General features: G+C 45.2%; 1 long non-coding RNA gene and 1 pseudogene across 1 annotated transcript in view; one reads left to right on the plus strand and one right to left on the minus strand.

The window, feature by feature from the left end:
* LOC136021886 (uncharacterized) overlaps window positions 1-19,746 on the plus strand; it is a 69,636-nt gene that overhangs the window by 46,227 nt on the left and 3,663 nt on the right. The gene's annotated exons all lie outside the window — the stretch shown is intronic.
* On the minus strand, window positions 3,028-18,232 carry LOC136021885 (3 beta-hydroxysteroid dehydrogenase type 7-like; annotated as a pseudogene).

Consider the following 19,746-nt stretch of genomic DNA (forward strand, 5'->3'; position numbering starts at 1 on the left):
GATACATTCTCCTCCACTAAAAAGATGAAAGGTAGGAGAAGAAGAGGAGCCTAATTCTGATCAATTGCCAAAATCATAAAATGTGGAAAGAGAAAGGAAGAAACCTGCTGTAAATTACCCAGTGAGTCCATGCCGGAGCTGGCGATTAAACCCAGGTCTGCAAAATTCCACTCAATTACTGTGAGCATGAGGCCACTTGCATCTGCTGACTCCCCACTCCAGGTTCTCCTCTTCTGAAGCAGCAAAGCTGCTTGCAAAGTGTGAAAGTGGCAAAATTCGGGCTAGTCAGCAATGCTTTTCTAAGCAATGCAATTCACATGAGCCCTTGAGTAACTATGGGATGGCAGAGCACGTACCCTCCTGCTGGGTGGCATGCTGGAGCCATTAAGAAATCCCTCAGCCTCCTGAGCTCCCTAGGAGAATTACTGCACTTGGTTAGGCTGAGTGGGCTTTACTGGCTGTAGTTTATGCAAGCAGGGTCATGAATGAGTGACTGGAGAGGAGGAACAGCAAGGGAGGACAGGCTTTCCATTACAGAAGATCTGGATTTATTTCCATTCATTCATTGCAAGTCAGAATCCATTCTCTTCATTTTTATTCTTCCATGCTGTGACACCTTTAAAATCCATGGTACATTTAACTTTTGATTTTCATTTAATACCTTTTAAAGTGATCTAATGCAGACAGATTACAGACAGTAAGGGTTACCGTCCTTTGATGGAAATACCCTATTTAACAAAACATTGTAAGACAGATTGGCCACTCCATGCATTAGAAAAAGAAAGATATACTAACTTTAGATGCAGTAAAACTTCATAGGCTTATCAATTCCAGACAGTCATACTCTCCTGAAGCTGGCTATCCTAGTTTGGAAATCAGAAGCAGTTGTTGTTGCAGTTTGCAATATTTAATGCAGATCTATGTAAATTGGTAGGGGAGGGGGAAGAGAACAGTTTGATCTTAAAATGTAATTTGGACTGTTCTCATCTTTTCTCGTAAAGGCTGTTTTCATCAGTTGTTGCCACCTCCCAGTGTTCAAACATCTCAAGTCTCTCAAAAAGTTCTGATACTTTTCAAGATAAGGATCAAGTTTTATGTATTTTTGTCTCTCAGTTCTCATGCCTTTGACATGCAGGTTTGCAAACTTCTTCCCCTATCAAAGGGCTTTAACATCTTTCCTTTTTCAGTTTTAAATGAAAATTGACATTCTCATTTGATAATGTGACTCCAGGAGCCAAGACTTTAAGAAAAATGCCAAATACCACAATACGTATGGGAATTTGCAACCTTATTATTAATAATGGGCGCTTCTCACTTCTCTTCAAGCCTCCTAAGATTTTGATGTTTCATCTAAATCCGTCCAGATTCTTGTGATCTTTCAAGGTGGGGAGACAGTGGAAAAGTACTTCCTCAGGAGAAGAACTCATTACAAAGCATGGATCCAGTTTCCAGTTTGAACCTCTTTAAACATCAAAACTCTTCAGATCTAAGGTTTGCTTGCCTGCAATCTTGTTTTTTCCCCAACTCATTTTTGCTTTTCTGGTAGAATAAAGCATTTGATTTAAAGTTACATGCCTGGAAAAATAAAGCATTTAATTTACATTTTACAAGGCAGTTATTGCAGGTTAATTAAATATCAATTGAGTGTTATAGGCCATATTAAGATTTATTAATAACTCAGCAGATAAATCTCCTTGGAATTCAATTAAATGAAAATCACATAAAAATATATGTGAAATTTTATTCATGTAATACATAAAAGTTGTGAATTATAGTGCACCATTGTACAGTAAGTTGATTAATGGGAATTAATTGCTGAAATAGAGAAAAATCAATTTAAACTGGCTGTAGCAGATATAAGAAGCCAGGTATACTTTTCCCATACCCTTGGAAAGCTGTTGGTGTCTGCACTTAAACTGTCTCACTCTGTACTGTAAATGCCTCTTGGACATAAATGGGCTTGCTCTCCTTTCACCTGCTTTAGCTCAGCCTTTTAGGCTTGGGGAAAAGAATGACTGTACTGCCAGTATGCGCCAGAGTTAACTGTATGACTGAAGGTTTTAGAGATGAAAGAAGCAGCAGAGTGGTGGGTACCCCTGACACCAAAAGCGTACATTGGGCTGTCTTGTGTCACAGGCAAGTTCTCTGTAAGGGAAAGGGTCACATGTGTATTCAGAGGTTTGAGAGCATTTGTATCAATGGATGTTGGACACTTCTGCCCTTGATGCTTTTCAAATCCCTCTGGAAGTGTTTGTTGGGTGGTTAGCGATGGAAACCCTGCTAGCCAGTGTCTGCACTCGGGAGCATATGGGTGTGTTGGGCTTTAACCAGAATTAGTGACCGGATCTAGGCCCGTTTTGGGAAGCAAAGCTTCGGACATCAGAGATATGAGGTTCAGGAGCTGGACTTGGAAAATCACTTTCCAATATTTGCAGAAGGATGGAGGCCTGGCATGCTGCCATCTGTTCCTGTGCATCCTGTGTTAAATACTGTCAATATGAGATTATGTTCCAATTACAGGACCAGACTGACTGGTTTAACTCCTACCATGAATCTATTTTCCTTTATTACTATGTACTAACTGTGTGACTGATGTACCAGACACCAAAAGAGATGGTCTCTGCCCAGAGGGCTTTGTCTAAAAGAAACTTGCCGGGAGAAGGCAGAACCCAACAGAAAACACAGATGAATGAGTAACTCAGTTGAGATTTTCTTTTTAATTTGGGGATTCTTTGCTTGTTTGTGTGTTTGGCTTGAGTTTTAATATTGCTAAACTTGCTTCCTTCAGACATTGCACAAGAACAGAGACTTCCATAGAAACTCAAACAAGGTTAGGCGTGTGACTCTTTGAAGTGTGTGTTGGGGGGTTGAATGCTCAATGCACACAAGGGAACATTGAAGGGTGGAAAACGAAGGGAGAACCACATTCCAGCTCAGATGACAGCTCCAGCAGACACCATGGCTCATGCTGGGGAAGTATAAAATATAGCAGGTTGTCTTTCTGTCAATGCTCTCCTTGCTCATCATCCCCACTCCTCCAGTAGAGAATGATGCGTCTGTCTCCTCTGTGCTTCATCTCTGCTTCTCCCTGCAATAGTTGTCAGGGATATTAGCATTAAATACTTACTGCCTGGCTTAACTAAGGGGTAAGATAGGATTTAATTTGTATGGCTGAAATCCAATTATATAATGGAGCCCCTGGGGGAAGCAGTTATACCTGCTGAATCTCTTGGATGAGTAATTGTGCACAAAGGCTTCTCTCCAGATCTAGAAACAGAGCTGAAATATTTTCTTTTCCCTTTCTTTTTTGCTTCTGCTGCTGTTATATAATATGGCTGAGACCCTGCAAAGAAAACCCGACAACCCAGGCCGGTAGAAAGAATGAAAGCATTGCCAGGAGAAAACAAGTTATAATCTGATAAAATCAAAGATCTAACAGGAAGTCTGCAGCAGCATTAGCTTGGAGGAGCCAAAATGCAGGGCAGCCAAAGGAAGCTTACTCATCTTTTTGGAGAACAGCACAGAGGCTTTGCTGTCTAACTTTTTTTCCCCATTTCTACCATGAGCAGGGGAAAGGGAATCCTCTACTTGCTTTTGTCAGGTATATAAAAAGCTAGGCAGCTTTTCACATAAAGCCACTAATTCACATACTTGTGAAAGATCCAGCACTTAACTCCCGTTAAAAACCCCTGCTCCTTATCCTGCATGTCATCTGCACTCTGATAAGCATCAGAATCACAGGTGATGATGAGCAGGACAGGAACAAAAGCATGATGAGGTTCCCAGCAAGGTTTCTGAAAGCAGGCAAGCTTGTAAAGCATTGATCTCTGGGATAGTACTGGGCTTGACAACTGTCCCATCTGATAGCTTCAGCAGCTCCAAATCCCACAAAGGAATACACTAACGGCGCTGAATGGGTTGAAAGCATCAGCTTGTTATACTTAGGCATGTTTTTCCAAAGGTAGAGAGCCGTATTAAATATATTTAAAAAAACAGAAAGCAAACTTTTATTATTTTCTAATGAGTTCTGAGTGGAAAAAGCATTTCTTCAGTCTCTGATTGTATGATGACATCTAGCCAGAACTCCAAAAGCCACAGGCTGAGGCCAAACCTGGATGGTCAGATACTCCCACCACATCCATCAGCCTCGTTGTTCTAAAAACCAGCTAAAGCAAAAGCGGTTGCAGCCCTTGAGCTCATGAGGAGACGGTACCTGTCTCACAGCCTCGCAGCTCCACCCAGTGGCTCTTTTTTGGCAAGATAAAACCGAGGTTCCTGCAGCAGTAAAACCTGTTGAGGTCAACGTTGTTGTGCCGTGGAGATGCTCGGGCAACGTGCATGGGAAATTGGGAGTATATGTCTTTGTGAAATTCTTAGCAAGCTGTCATCTGCCATTTGAATAATGGCACAAACCGCAAAGGGAATTTTTAGTGAGATAGAAAACCCAGCAGTCCCATTGCTCCCTTTCTTAAAATCCTCCCAGCACAAATGGTAGAGGAAAAAACAGTAGGGAGCCAGTAAGTCGCACACTTCATCTTCCCAAATGCTCTATGAGTAGATTGCAGTAGTTACCCCAAATTTGTTATATGGAATTATTAATGAATTACCGGAGGAAATGATTTCTGTGTTGTAAGCTCATTTTGCAAAGAATTGTCTTGTGAGGGCGAATGTCCGTGAGGTTCACTTGGCAGCTCACCCCGCGTTGCTTCGCTTCCCTTCCTGGGTAATTGCTGTGACTAACAAGGAGCAAATTTTCATCATTTCTATCAAGGATGCCACGCTGAAACTTGCATTTTTCCAGGAGTAACAGGGCACTTGTCATTAAAAGAAGCTTTTATTTGTGCATGCGCACACTTTTGCAGTAGGGAAACTCCATGTATGTATTCACAGAACACAGAAGTGTGAGACCAGCACAGTTCATTTTAGATTTGAACCAGTTTTGTAAAGATATCCCATTCCTCCAAGCTCAGGTGAGAACCAAAGTCTCTGTTGTGCTTAATGTAAGTTTCTCAGTGCCTCCATGTGTCTTAAAAAGAGAAGCTGATAAACTGATGCAGAGCAGGTTTTGTTGGGAATCTTCTGGAAGTGCCTGCCCTTTTGTGTTAAGAAAATCTCATCTGTGAAATATTGCTCCCAGACAGCCTGCGTAGCTTCAGTGCCACAGAATGAGTTGAAATGACCTCTTCGTGCTGAAGTTCAGATGTTATTTAGCATAAATGCAGCCCCTAAGGCCTTCGCTTGAAGTTGCTGTCTGCCAGTGACGCAGCTGAATACGGGCTTTCATCTGTTTTGCTTTGCTGCTGGTGTTGTGAGGTGAGAGACTTTGAGTTCCAAACTACGTGAATCCCGCCTCTAAGCTTGTTACCAGTTATCCATCCATACAATTAGAAAGTGAGCATAGACATGGTTAGCACAAGAGATTGAAAGCTTCTTTCTATAGGGATGTTTCAAAACAAGTATAATATTCCATATGTTGAGAATAACAGGAATCATCTTGAAAAGGGGACTTATATGAAACCCTAAAACAGAGCAAGAACTTGCTGGGCTTTCCTTGCTTTCCCTAAAATTACCACTGAATACCCATTATGTGTATGAGCCATGGCAAGGGAGAGATCCATTTGCTGAGTATGGAAAGAGATGGAGGCTGTGGAATGAAACTGGTTAAGTGTGTTTGCTGAGCCCCATCTCCCAGCTGAATCCATCTCTCATTCCCACGAGTGATCTCCATGCAGCAGTGTCACCACGAGAAGGGGTGAGGCTGGCCAGCCAGCCCTTTGCCTGTGTGCACATAGCTGCAGGAGGATGCCTTCAAATGTACACAGTGTTTTATGAGACACTTAAAACGGCTGAGTTGTTGCCATGACAAGGGTACATACTTGCAGCCTGAGAGTTGCTCCATCTCTGTCTCTGTACCAGGATTTTCAATGTTTGCAAAATTCCTGCCAAAGATGAATGCATGTTGAGCAGTTCAGATGAAACTTGTGATGTGATAAGCTCCCTCCTTACCTCAGACATGCTGTTTAGTTGTTTTCATGAAGCTGGGGGGGTTCCAGGTTCCCAGCAGCTGCTTCCAACTGCTGTGCAGTTCTGTGCTTGCTCTCTTCCCAGGTGAAGAGGGGTTTGTACCCAAAATACCTGGGTAATAATACCTGGAGGCTTTGTCTGTCTCATAGGAGAAGGTGGTGACTATCATGTTCAGTAAAGGCAAGGTCAGGAAAGGCTGTGGCTTCCACAAAGGGTACAGGATGACCTTTATTATCCTGTGCACTTGTATCATTAACCACGTCTTCCAGTAAGGAATGTGGGAGTCTAATCTCACTGAAGGGTCCATGGAGAACAACAGCTGATGCCTGGTCAGAAAACTTCTTTTTGTTGGAGTGTCAGCATAGGCATAATCCGCTTGTCCTGCGAGTAAGTCTGGTTTCAGCTGCAAGGTCCCTGTGGCAAGAACATGCATCCATGCCATGTTCCCTGGAGAAGTAAGAGGTGGAGAGAAACAGGTATTCAGGAGGAGCTAATTTTCCTGTTTACTATAGAGCGAGTACATTGGATCTGCTGGATTCAGTGCTGTGAAGTCGGGAAAGCACTCACGGTGTTAGTCAGCTGTGCTGTGGAGAGGCTGAGTAGTTAATCTGGGCCTCCTTTAAACCTTTGGGTCTTCCCTTTGAGCTGGACAATTAATGTGCCTTGTGGTAGTGGTTCATGTGAAGCGAAAGGGCAGTGTTTTGTAGTGAGAGCAGGATGAATGGGAGGCAGTGCTCGAGGGTTTTATTCCTGGCTCTGCTGTGAGCCTTTGAAGCAGTCACTTGATTTATCTAGGCCTGATTCTTCTCTAACGGTATTTTCAAACTACTGTTTTCTGTGCTTTTGGAAAAAGCCATATAAGTTACATAGGAGTAACTGAAACTCTGCACGATTTAATGGCGAGTTATACACCCCGAAGTGTGTTCAGCACAACAGATTCTTTCTATAGGTTTTGCTTAGTTTCTTGTGCTTTCTAAAATCAGTTCTATAGAGCAGCCTTTTTTTGCAAGGAACTTTACAAGCAGTGTTAGTTCAATTTCTTCTAGTGAAGAAGAAATGAAGTGTCTTTTCAAACCAAAACCGTTTTAGAAGTATTGCCTGGATTTCTGTCTCTTTGCCCCATATATCCCTTGAAGTGGTTTCCTACAAAATGAAACATGAAATCTCTCTCCTTTCTTCCACTGACTTTGTTCTTTTTTAGTTTTCTAAACATTTTCCCTATATTGAGGAGAAGAAACAAATAGAAAACCTTCCCCAGGAAAACCAGTAGAATCTAAACAAGTGTTTTCAAAATTCATTGAGCCAGGCTAAGATTTAGGGTTATAAAAATCTCTGTGCTCATTCACCATACTCATCTCTCTGTCTTGGAAGATTAGGGTTAAGCTGAGGTGTAAAATCCCCTGTGACTAAGCCAGGCTGGTGGCACCCTGTGCAAAGAGGTCCGTCACTCACCCACATATGTGTAATTCTGCTCTGTGTTTTCAGGCACCAGGTAGTTCAAGACACTGTTGCTGGCTGTGGCGAGCAAATACAGCTCTTGAAGGAACGTTGCTTTCTCCCCATACATGGTGTTTGCACGGATGATGCAGGTTGTGAGTTTACCACCATTGCTCAGCTGTAAACTGGGGAGGGATGTTAGTGACTTAAGGATTCAGAGGTGAAATCTTCCACAGTGGTACTGGGTTTGCCAGGTAAAACCGAAAGCTGGAAATATCAGGCTAGTGGAGCCCACATTTGCTGAGGTGCTCTGGGCACTTAGGGCCTGGTTCGGGTCCCTAAAAATGCAAGGAAGTGACTGGTTTGATATCTTTTAATATCTTCTTTCATAGCACACCTGCACCCATGTGGTGCTCACCGGAAGATGTTGGGTGACGGGTGTTAGTGGCATTAACTCTTCGGCAGTTGTGATGTACAAAAGGAGTATTTGCAACAAGCAAAATCAGGTACCAGAGGAAGGCAGCTAAGCTGGCTGCCTTCTACCTGTAACAGGGAGAGAGAGTTGCTCCAGGCAGTGATTTAGGACACAAGTCTCATTTTTGTATTCTGCTTTACCCTCCAGAGGAACTCATCTGTTTGCTGACTGGATGGGAGCCTAAAGCCTAGCCAGCTAGCTTAGGTGGCTTACTCTTGATACACCAGTACTTTTGAGTCTGAAATCACTCAGGCATGTCTGAAAATAACCCCTGTGTGCAGTATGAGCTAGATTCTGTGATTCTAGGTGAACCTGGTGTCTTAGGCTGTAACACAACTCCTTCTGAGGTCCCACTCCTGCTGGAGTTAAAGCACAGGCTTAAAAGTGCACCCTGTGAGATTCCCTGATGATATGCAATACCAGGCTTTGGTAAGCTTAGGGCAGTGTGGTTTGTGCATCCAGTCAAGGCAGTGGTTGAATACACACTGATGTGAGTTGCGGGGTCTTTCTACCCATCTTCTTCTTCCATCCATCCTGTGCTGTAATACCAGGGGTGCTACATTGGCTCTTGTACCTTTTTTCCATTGACTTCAAATACAAGTTTTTCTGCCGTGGCTTATGTCTTCCCATAAGGCAGCTCCACTTCCCCGCTGTATTTGGTGTCCTCATTTTCTCTGAAATAGGTTGTGAGACATGGTGAGTGACCCTGGAGTAGAGCAGAGGACTTGGAGACAGTTGTCACGGAGTGATTTATTCTGCAATCTCTGCTCTCCAGGGACTTAACCACTGGCTGTGAGTTACATGAAGCTGAGATCCTTGCTGCAGCTGGGGAGGCATAAGGCTTTCAGGAATACCAGTTGGTTCTGGGTGTTCATGGGCAGGTTTGCATGAGGGAAGTGGTTTGATTTCTGAGAGCTGGATTTGTTTGTGTCTAATAGTGTGATTGACGCAAATAACGTTCTGGCAGGCAAATTAGAAGGCAGTGGAGGTACCTTTTTAAGCAACTCACAAGTGGCTGAACAAGGTGGAAAGAGCACAGGAAGATGGAGGGCTGGAAAATGAGAGCAGTCCTACTTCATTTTTTCATTAGAGGTAGAGGAAAGCCTCTCATGAGACATAAACTAAAAGGAGAATCTGCTGCTTAATTCTCTCAGAGTTGATTAGAGTACGAAGACAGGGTGATGTGACAGAGCTGCTGGTGATCTCCTGGAAGACATGCAATCAATGGATTTGTGCTGGGATTAATCCTTCATCCTCCTAGCAAATTACATCTGAGGGGAAGAGCAAAGAAGTGGACTCGTGATGAAGGGCAAGGAGGGCTCACAGCCATACTGGAGATGCTTAGTTGCCACTATGACAGCCAACTTGCTCCTCAGCCTCCTAACTTACAGCTGCAAGGAGGAAGGCCCATGGAATCTAACATGTAACTTGGCCTCACAGGCCCTGAAATGATTCCAGGAGAAACAAGAAAGCAGCTCTATTCCCCTCCATGGTGCTGGCGTTCTGTCCCAGTGGTTGTAGATCAACATTAGTCCATCTCAGGACTTGGTTAAGCAGATTCAGTGGGCTCTGGAGGAGCCCTAGAGTGAAGAAACCTTGTTTGAAGCATTGAGAAGGACCATTGCTTAATAATACCATGTGGTCCTTTGCTCCCCTGCTGCCATGGCTAGCACGGGTGGGCTCTCCCTTCCTCTGTCTGTGTGCTGCAGGGTCTGTCTCATTTCCTCTGTATTTTGCTCTCCTAGGGAATTTCACCCTAGGCAAACACAGACTATGCCCGGCATGGGGTACCCCCACACAAAGCAGCGAAACTTTATTAAGCCCTTTTTGCAGATGAGGCTCCCTCTTGGGAGGGTGAAGTGGGCTGTGACAGTTCATGCAGCAGATCTGCAGCAGAGGTCTTTCTGTCAAACACTGGGCCTCGGGGGAGCAAGCTCTGACTCAGGCTTCCCAGCTGACCTTGGCCAACTTGCTTACCCTTTTCTATGCTCCGTGTGTATGTATCCATGTATATATATCCATGTGGATAATGCTGCTGCCCCTCTCCTGCCTGTTTGGCAGTCTGGTTGTGTGTCAGATATCCCAGCTGAGAGCAGGGCTTTCTTGTGCTACAGCAACAGAAATAAATGAGGAGCATCAACAATACAGCCTCCTCACCTTGGGCTTTTAGCCCAAACCCCTCCTCCCCTTCCCTGTGTTTATGGTGATGAGCAAGAGACAAACCAGAAAACAAGCAAGACAAAAGATGGATTGTGCCTGGTTTGGTGCAAGCCCAGGAGAGGCTCAAGACAATCAGGGGTTATCTGGAAGTTCTGGGTTTAATTGCTTTCTTTTTCTTACCTTGCAAAGCTTTTGAAAAGCAGCTTCACAAAGGGGCAAACCTGCCTGATGCTCCTGGGCTGCAGAGCACTGCTCCTGTTTGCCTTCCCCCACCCCTTGTGAAGCTGGGTAGTAACAAAGAGCTCAGCATAATGCTTTTGCTTTTCAAAACGATCACAGATAAGCGAACACTAATAAGACTGGAACAGCATTGTCAGAAGGTATCTCAGCAGTGGCTGTCTCGGAGGGATTGAGACTGACAGAGGCATTTTCTATTATTGTCGGATGCTGAGGTGTGAGCATTATCCCTGCACCCATCACCCTGTCCAGAGACTAATCATGCTTTGTCTGGGTCAGTTCCCAAGCACATAAAAGAGAGTTGACTAAATTATATGAGGGATGATGGAGAAGGGGGATAGAGAAAAAGAAATAGGCAGGCAGGCAGGAATGTGGACTGGGAGGGGAAGAGCAGAGCAGATTCGGTGGGAATGGGGGAGGCGAGGTGAGGAGGAAGGGGAATGCTGCATCACCTGTGCTTTCAGTCTGGAAAACAGAGCCATATTACATTGCCTTCCAGCCATCCCTGCATTCCCTACTGAGACAGGGGGTGGAATTTTTGACTGGGGGGCTGAGCCGTCTCTCATTTTGCAGTATATAATTCCCTTAGTTTAAAATCAGAATCACTGGAGAACAAAGATCACTCTCTCAGGCTTTTTCCAGCAGTGTGTTCTGCAAGATGAGTTGAAGGCGCGAGGTGCTGGTTTTATTTGCATTTATGATGGGAAAGCACTGGGAGTTGGAGGGCAGGTGATGTTCATGTGTAGCTCTGTGAGCATCAGCCTAATTGGGTTTTTGCTTGTACCTGTTGATGCATTGTACCTGTTGATGTTGATCCATTGCAAGCCAAAGGACTGGCTTCTTAGGCAAGATTTGGGATAGATGTTTAAAGCCATCTATTCACATCTACCTCTTAAGTTACAGGACTGAAATGCTAACAAGTACATGCCCTTGTTAATACTTCATTTCATCTCATCTTTTTTATCCATTTCATCTTTAGAAATGATTTAAATATGTTAATGACCAAATTCCGTAACTTTTCGGTGACACACAGCCTCTAGTGCTTATGGTCCAAGTGCACTGATGTTTGTTGTTCTCGTGACTTTTCTTTTCATAAGCCAGACATTTGTTCTACAGCTTTAGGTGCTTAAACCCTTTTCAGAACCACTAGGTTATGCCTTAACTGACTTGCAAGTGTGAAATTTAGGCTTCTGGGACATTTTAAGTTGTGTCTTAAGCAGACTTTTTAGCTGGGCACAGATTCCTAGAGCCAAGTGACTGAAGCCAGCTGTATCTTGCCCCATGAATGCAAGAGGTATTCAGATGCCAAGTCCTGAGCAGAAGCGTCAGCTGAATGTGAAAGTCAGTTCTATCTAGGGTATCAAAGATCTATAAGCAAAAACGCCTCCAAATCCGAATGTTGACGACTGTCTTTGTATTGTTCCACATCCTTTGCTGAGGGAGTTTTTCTAAAACTGCTGCTTCTGGGCCTGAGGGTCAGTCTCATAAGAGCCACATACAGAGGAGATGGGTTGAGCATAATGCCCAGGAGTGTAAAGTCCAGGAATTAGCCCTTGTAAGCAAACTGCCACGAAAAAGGATTTTGAGGGATAGAAAGGTGCAATTTATAGGTCAGATCCGGGTCACAGAAGAGTGTGTGAATACTGAAGGGCAGCTTCCCACCAAATGCATCTGTCCCCTAAGACTGTGTGGCCAAGTAACTTTCTTCTGAGATAGTGCTAAAAGGGTCTCTGTACATTTGAACACATCTGATAACAGAAGCTAGGTACAGGCTCGCTAACAATTCACTATGGAGCTGCAAAGAGGAGGGAGAGTGGGTTGGTAACAGTAGAGCATCCCCTGCTCTTTGGATTGGCTCAGTGTGAAGAGAGAGCAAAACTCTGACCACATAGTGGGATACAATTTGATCATATCACAAACTTCAAGCATCTCAGACCTTTATTGAGACTGATTTTCTGGCTTGGGGAGCAGGGCTGTGCATACAGGGGGACAGCCTGGAGGTGCAGTCCTACATCTCTCAACCAACTTTTTCCATCAGTAGTATTCACTGCTGGTCAAGTTTAGGTTGGGAAGAGCTGTGGCTTCTCAAAGTGAAGAGCAGCAAAGAAGGATTTCCAAGAAAGAGAAGAGTAGACAGGAAGGGGAATGTGTATCTTCTCCTTTGCAACCATGGCAAAAACACTTGGAGATTTTGCTTACCATTGCCTGAACATTGGCTCGCAGGATGTATTGGGTCCCACTGCAGCAATGGAGCTTGTATAGACAACACATGGGATGCTCAGGACACAGCAGGCCCTTAACACATTTTCAGTATCTGGGGTCAGGAAGAACAAACGTTATCAATCTTGCCTTCGTTCCTGTTGTGCAAATAAAAAGAGATTTCCGGGGTTGGGATTCTGACTTGGAACAGATCCATCTTTTTTATGGCTTAATAGATGTAAAGCTACAGGTTAAGGCTGCAGTTCCTTAGGTATATTTTCATAGGAATGGATGGTTTATACCATGAGAGCTGCAGTTACATCTGTAGCTATAATGTGGCTTAATGTCTGTGCCTGTTGACAACTGACTTAACTTGGACTTAATAGTTGCTAGTAAAAAGGAACCCAGTTAAAATCCATTCAGCTTAACAAAAAGCAGATTAAAAAGTCTTTCAGTGACTAGATGGAAAAAAAGAACTCTTGTAGAAGAGGACTCTTGAATCCAGTCAACGAGTCTGTAACAGGACTCAGCAGCCAGTGGTTGAAAGAGAGAGAATCAAAGCAGAAGATGTAAATTTTGGCCAGAAATGCTAATTAACCATAGCCACACTAATGCTCTTCAGCATTGTTATGGCTTGCTGAAAGACATGATAGATAGCCCATTAGTTGCATTCTAGGCAAGGAGTCTTTTGAAAAGGCAGAGTCCAATTTAGCCACAAATTGTTGGGCTTAAGGCAGTAATTGGGTGAATTTCTGTGGCCCCAGTTGCACGCTAGAGGATTACACGGTTGACCTGTCCTGACCCTATTTTTTTTCCATGAAGCCTACAGCAGGTATCAGATACAGTTCATTTGTATTCTTTTACCTGCTAGGATTTGAGCAGAAACCTTTAGCCTGATCTCTCTCGAGATTGAGCAGACCTAGTGAGGGGGAGCAGCTTCATTTTAGGGAGGTCTACATGAAGCCATCCAAGGGGAGGCAGAAATGCAGAAGAGTTTGCCTGACAATAAGTCTCCTGTTAAGACCCCTCAGACTGTGCTCCTCAGAGGCACTCAGTCACATGGGAATACACTTTGTGTGAGTGGGTTTCTGGGAATGTCGCAACCATCTGCAAGAGGCTGGGTTTGCTGAATAGGGAGGTTGCCCAATGGTTACTGCTATCTAAAAACCTCACTCCACTGAAGTACCTTGCTCATAGCAAGCAGACAATGAAGGGGAAGATCTCACAAAGACATTAAAAGGCAGCAGGAACCCTCAGGCTCTGAATATTCTCAGTACACATGCACAGTACAGGCTCTTAAAAGCATCTGGTTTTGAAAAGAACTACAGCAATGAAAAGAAGAATGGGATTTAAATGTTGCCCTTGAATGTATCAGCAAATAGGAGAAGCCCTAAGCAGTAACTGAGTTTGAGATATATATATATATACACATAAAAATACAAAAATCCTTCCTTGCGGTTAACAACTCTTTTAGTAGCTAACAGCCTGAGGTGCCATTGGAATTGCTGCTGTAATGGGGATTTCATTATTTTTATAGCCTGTGCTTATTTCCTAGATTTATGAACAAATTTTCTTTAAGCAGACCTTGCACCTAACATGAAGTCAGCGTTGGTGGTAGGAAGAAAATCCTGTGAGCTCTTGGTTATGCATGGCTTGTGGATACATAATGGTTGTGAGCTCTGACTACGGTTAAAATATCATCACTCCCTCGCAGTGGATGCAGTTCAGCTCGTGGAGCCTTGTGCTGGTGTATGTTGGGCTTTTTTCCCCGGAAACCCCTGGGGAAGCTATGAGCTACTTAGAACAGGCATTAACTTCTAGTTGTTGTACTTGTCTCATACTGAGCAGTTTCTTACCACTATAGACATGTCCTGAATCACCTCAGTACTATTAGTTATACCTTCGACCAGAATAACTGTGTAATAACTGGGTCTAGATTTGATTTTCTAAGCTGAAGGTTTAGCACTGGAGAGGAATGGCACATCCTGCCATGAGCGAGGACAGAGGGGCAAAAGCAGAACCTTCCCCACTAGAAATGAAAGGTCCTGGGCACCTTTCTGACCTCACAGCAGACCAGTGTGTGTGTGAAATTCAGGGGACAAAGGAGCACTAAACCAGAGCAGCTGTGTTTGTCATAGCCTCTTGTCTGACTCCACCAAGGTGTGTGAATTTAAGGCTGTATTTAGTTGCTTGTTTTAAAGAGCTCACCCCCAGCGTTGACAGCTCTCATTTCCCAGAAGGGCACAGTGTTTCTGTAGTCCACAATAGCCACTGTGTGAATAAGCACGTGAGCTCCCCGCATGGCAGCGAGGAGCAGATTGTAGCCTCAAATCACTGTCACGAGTGGTAGCTGGAGGCAAAGAATATAACCATAGATGCAAGGGGGGAAAAGTACAAACCAGCATCCTCACCTTCTTGCACAGGATCCTTCTTGGAAATCATCTCTGCAGGGCAAGCTGAGGCTGTTGGCCCAGAGCTGCAGCTGGTTATGGGACTTGCTCCAATGTATGTGAATGAGAGATGTGCTGGGCACTTTCCTCCAGGCACAGTTTTAGAGCTTGCTGGGAGTAACACCAGGCAAGTTAAAGGGACACTGCACACAGCTTGATTTAAGGGTAAATACTACAGATGGGAAGGGAAAATAATGTAACAGGTTAAAAAGTTTCATAGGAAAGTCTTCCTTTTGAGACATTCAGAAGGGTTCCCCCCACCTCCTCCTACCTCAAGATAGCTGTTCCATACACGGCTGCTGTTGGCATCTGCTGCTGATTTTCTCGCTTTGAGCCAGTGTTGTAACATTTAAGTAGGATTTTTCCCTTTTTCCTTTTCTGTAATTGGGAATAGGCCAGCAAGCGGCTGGGGTTAGGAAGCTGTGCTCCCTGGGGATCTTGCAATAAGCTAGAGAGCAGTAGCAGCCACATGATTGCCTTGGGAAGGAGACATCTCCTCTGCCCCGGGCTGGCAGCTTCCTGGAGAGCCCCATGCAGCCCGGGATCAGCGCAGTGATTCCTGAAGGATCATACACATGAGCAGCTCAGGGAAGCGGATGAGGATGCTCCTGTTGAAGGTGCCAGCACTGAAAGGTGGAGCAGGGTGTCAGCAGCCTCATGGTAGAGGGGTTTTGCTTTTACTTAGTGGTGGGAAGTAGCTTGTAACATTCAGGCTGAAGTCTTAAATAGCTCTTTGCATCTCTGTCTTAATGCAGCTGGTGCAGTTAAGACCAGCAAGGGAATGACAAAGAGCTTAGGCAAAACCAGGGAGGATGCAGGCAACCATGAGACATTTTCACATTGATAAGGCCTGATGAGCTTTATGCAGGGCTGCTGAAGAGGTGGTGGATGTAACTGCAGCTTTACTGCCTTATCAGCTACTTTGGAGAACTTTTGGAGGCACTGGAAGAATGTAATAGAGCAAATGAAACACCAGTGCTTAGAAAGGAGGTAAAGAAGAGCCAGGAAATTACAGAACAGCTTAATTTCAACCCCCGGAAATTCGGGAACACACACTTAAACGTGTGTGAACACCTGCGGGATGCTATGGAGAATAGAAGCAGCTGACAAGGATTTGTCAAGAACAAATCAAGTCAGATAAATCTCCTTTGTTCTCATGACAAGTTAGCAGGCTGTATGGATATCATGGAACAGGTCCATGTCATCTATCTTGATTTCAGAAGGGCTTTGGAAGCTCTGTGTCATGCTCATGAGCGAGTCAGTAAAACATGGTCTCAGCCAGCCACATTAGGGTGAGCGCAAGGCTGGCTGGAGTGCAGCTGCCAGGGAATTGCCAGCTGTGGTAGGTGGCTGCCCTGGGGCTCTCCAGGGCTTATTGCTCTATCGGAGTCTTCTTTTATTGTTTTCATCAAGAATCTGGCAGATCTGTTCATTAAACCAGCTGATAACATCAGGCTGGGAGGGACTCGAGGTACACTGGGGGATTAGAGTGAGAGCCGAACATAACCCGCAGAGCCTGGAAAAGAAAAGGTGAAATTCGATAGGGACAAAGGAGGTGGTTGGGGTTAGCAGGGAAAAGGCAGCGGACCTTATGAAGGAATTAAATTGGAGCAGGGCAGCTCAGGAGCTATTGCCTGTCATCGGGGTCTTGCAGCTGTGAAAGAGGTGTAATTGTACTGACAGGTATGAGTAGAAGAGCTTGCAGACGGACGAAATAAATCCATCAGCTTTCCTGAGCGGTGGAAAGGCTGCAGCCGGCCCCTCTGCCCGGGCCCGAGTGTCCTCTTCCGGAAGAGAGCAATGCCAGTGCTCAGAGACCCACAGAGTGTGAGCCGGCGAGGAGGAAGCAGAACACGAGAGCTGGTTTAGCCTAAAGGAGACAATTGTACGGAGCAGAAGGAGCTGGTTTCCAAACCATGAGGATTGTTGTAATAAATGACAGCTTTAACCTATCCTACCTGTAAGGTTAAGAGGAGGAATCAAGGACTGAAGTTGCAGGTTAGGCTGTACCACCCGTAACGGGCTGATGGTGCCGAAATCAGCCTGGGGAAACATCTGTTGGGAATGTTGTGGCGGATGGGGGTTTGGGCAGCCCCTCAGGGCTGCTTCTCCCTCATTTTTCTGGGATCTGCTGTGATGTTAGGCCACAGACCTCTCCTGGGGTGTGGGTTATGGCACCTCCTGAAGGTGTAAACATCCTTCAGTTGTGGGTGCTTTTAAGGCAACTGGCTACCTGAAGCCTGGGGAAACCAGTCTGGCGAGTTCATCTGATGGTGGTATTTCCCTGGGAGTCTTTTTAACTTGCTTTAAGAGTATCTCCTCTCTATTGGTACCTCCTAAAAGAGTGGATCTCCCCTGTCATTTTTGCTCTCTCCTTGGCAGTAGGCTGAAGTTTGGGTAGCCGGGGAGGGGGGGAAGCCCACCATGGGCAGTGCAGAGCACCATGAGCAGCATTGGCTTGTTTTGCATAGGGGTTCTCTAATCCAGTAACCCAGGTTGGTTTTCCCCAGCATGTCTCACTGTCACCAAGCCTGGCCGAAGGCAGCTCTCAGAATATGATCAAATGGATTAATTCAGTATTTCTGAGTGTTTTTACTGAGGCTCTTCCTTTTCTATGCACAGAGCAGCCAGGCTGCTCTAGGTTTCTCCCAGTTACTTCGGCAGCGTGTTCCACCGTATCTGCAGCAGATGCTGACTTGATTCTGTTATTGGCAGGGCTTTGTTGGTTGTTTTCCTCAGAATTGGAAACTGGTTGGAGCAGTTCAGAACATGGGGTTTTGTCCCTTTGCTGTCAGACTGGTCGAGCAGAACCGGGTAGCTAAGTTCCCACATCAGGTACTTGGTGTGCACATTGCTCCTTACAGCTGATCAGTGGTACTTGGATCCTCCTAGCGAAATATCTCTTGGGGTTACACACTGTGGATCCCTCTGCTTGGATTGAGTCCTCTGCTAAAAATCCTTCTCTGAGCTGAAAGTTATTCTTCATCCAGGCTGTTTAATCCAGGTTCCTACCCCCTGCCTGTAACCTTGGCATCCCCAACGTAATACCAGCTGCTCTGAAAAGCGAGGATTATGGCTGCTTCATAGAAGCTGATGCCCTTTTCTTACTTGCGGTGATTTTTTCTACTTCTTCTCTTGCTACTGAATCAAAAACTCTGACTTCTTTGATGTAGTCTTGTTGAGACAGGAGCTCTACAATCTCCTCCCCAATAAAACCACATCCTCCTGTCACCAGGTAGGCTCTGTCCATTTCTGAAGATGGTTTTGTGGTTGAGGAATAGAGAGAAGGTTGCTGCCAGGATCCTATTGTGCACCGTTAGTCTCTCAGCCAGCCTGTTTTCTGAACTAAGTCTAAAGTTTAGCTGTCACATAACGTTACTGGCTGAACATTAACTCCATCCAGTCGTATATAAATCAGGTTTTCATTGGCACAGTCACACAAGTGCTGCCACAGCCATACCCGTGCTGTGTACAGGCCAGGTCTGGGTTCTCTGACTCAGCCTTTCCCTTCTAGCCCAGCAGCAGCAGGGCACCTCCAGCCCAGGCCAGAAGTTTGATGCCAGAAGTTTTCCATCCTGGAAAGTGCTTTTCCACAGCTGGGTTGTCAGTTGTCACCGCAGCCTGCATCTCTCTGGGTGCTGCACCCAGACGGGGTGTCCTAGAGCTGTGCTTAGGGCGGAAATCTTCTAGTGTGATGCTACAAGGATCCGGCTCCCATGAATTTAGGTGGCGACCAGCAGCAGCTCTCACCAGCACTGAGTGTACTGTGCACGCGACAGGCAGGGGAAGTAAGGAAGGGTCATTTGTAACTGTATGGCCACTGCTCTGCCAGTGTTACTGTCCAGTCTGGCTCTTCTGAATGAATTCTTTGAGTCAGAATATATTTATCTTTGCACACACACACACTTGGTCTCATCTATTTAGGATGAGAAAGTCCTCCCTTAATTTGAAAACTGTCTAGGTGTAAAGGCTGTACTGCAGCCTTTGGCAAGTTGTTACAGTGGTTAATTACCATCGTCATTAAACCAGCGCTGTTGTGTTCTGTCGGCCAGCCAGGGGCTGATACACCTTTTCCTTGCTAGGCTGTAAAGAACGTGTTTGTCATTTGGATAAAGGAAAAAAATGGCATCAGCTTTGTCTAAGGGTGCTTGAGCCTGTCCTAAGATGGGGATGGGAGGTGGGACGGTCTGCCTCCTGGCAGGGCCGTTTCTGCCTCTCTCATACAGCCTCACAGACGACTGTGTCAGGCCTGAGCAGCCACCAGGCTCTCTTGGATGCCAAGCAAATTATTTCCAATCCACCTCTGAACCAGCTTGTCACTGTTTTGGTGAACTGTAGACACTCTGTCCTGAGAGAGGCCGCAGCGGTACATACACAGGGTAACCTAATCCCTCGTTACTTTGCCTTTATGACGTGTACAGTGCAGTACTTGCCTTTCTGGCCATGGTGTTGCTTTGGAAGCTTAGGATGAGCTTGTCCCTGTATCGGGATCCCTGCTTTCCCCTTCCCCAGGCTGAGTGTGCGTTACAGCTGCTCAGTCAGGCTGTGTTGGGGTGGGGGGTACCCCTGGTAGCCCTTCTCTGGTCACATACAACAGGCTGAAACATGAGGAAGGAATTCCAGCTGCGGGAATGTAGAAAACAACATCGTTGGAGCTGTTCTTACTATAACGTTGATGCTTGTCTGTCTGTCTTTCCAAAGTAAGCTGTATAGCAGGTTGCTGCTGAGCATGCGGCTAATGAAGAGTTAAGGCAGTGTAGTTAA

Source organism: Lathamus discolor, chromosome 14 (assembly GCF_037157495.1).
Source record: "Lathamus discolor isolate bLatDis1 chromosome 14, bLatDis1.hap1, whole genome shotgun sequence".
Classification (NCBI taxonomy): Eukaryota; Metazoa; Chordata; class Aves; order Psittaciformes; family Psittacidae; genus Lathamus; species Lathamus discolor.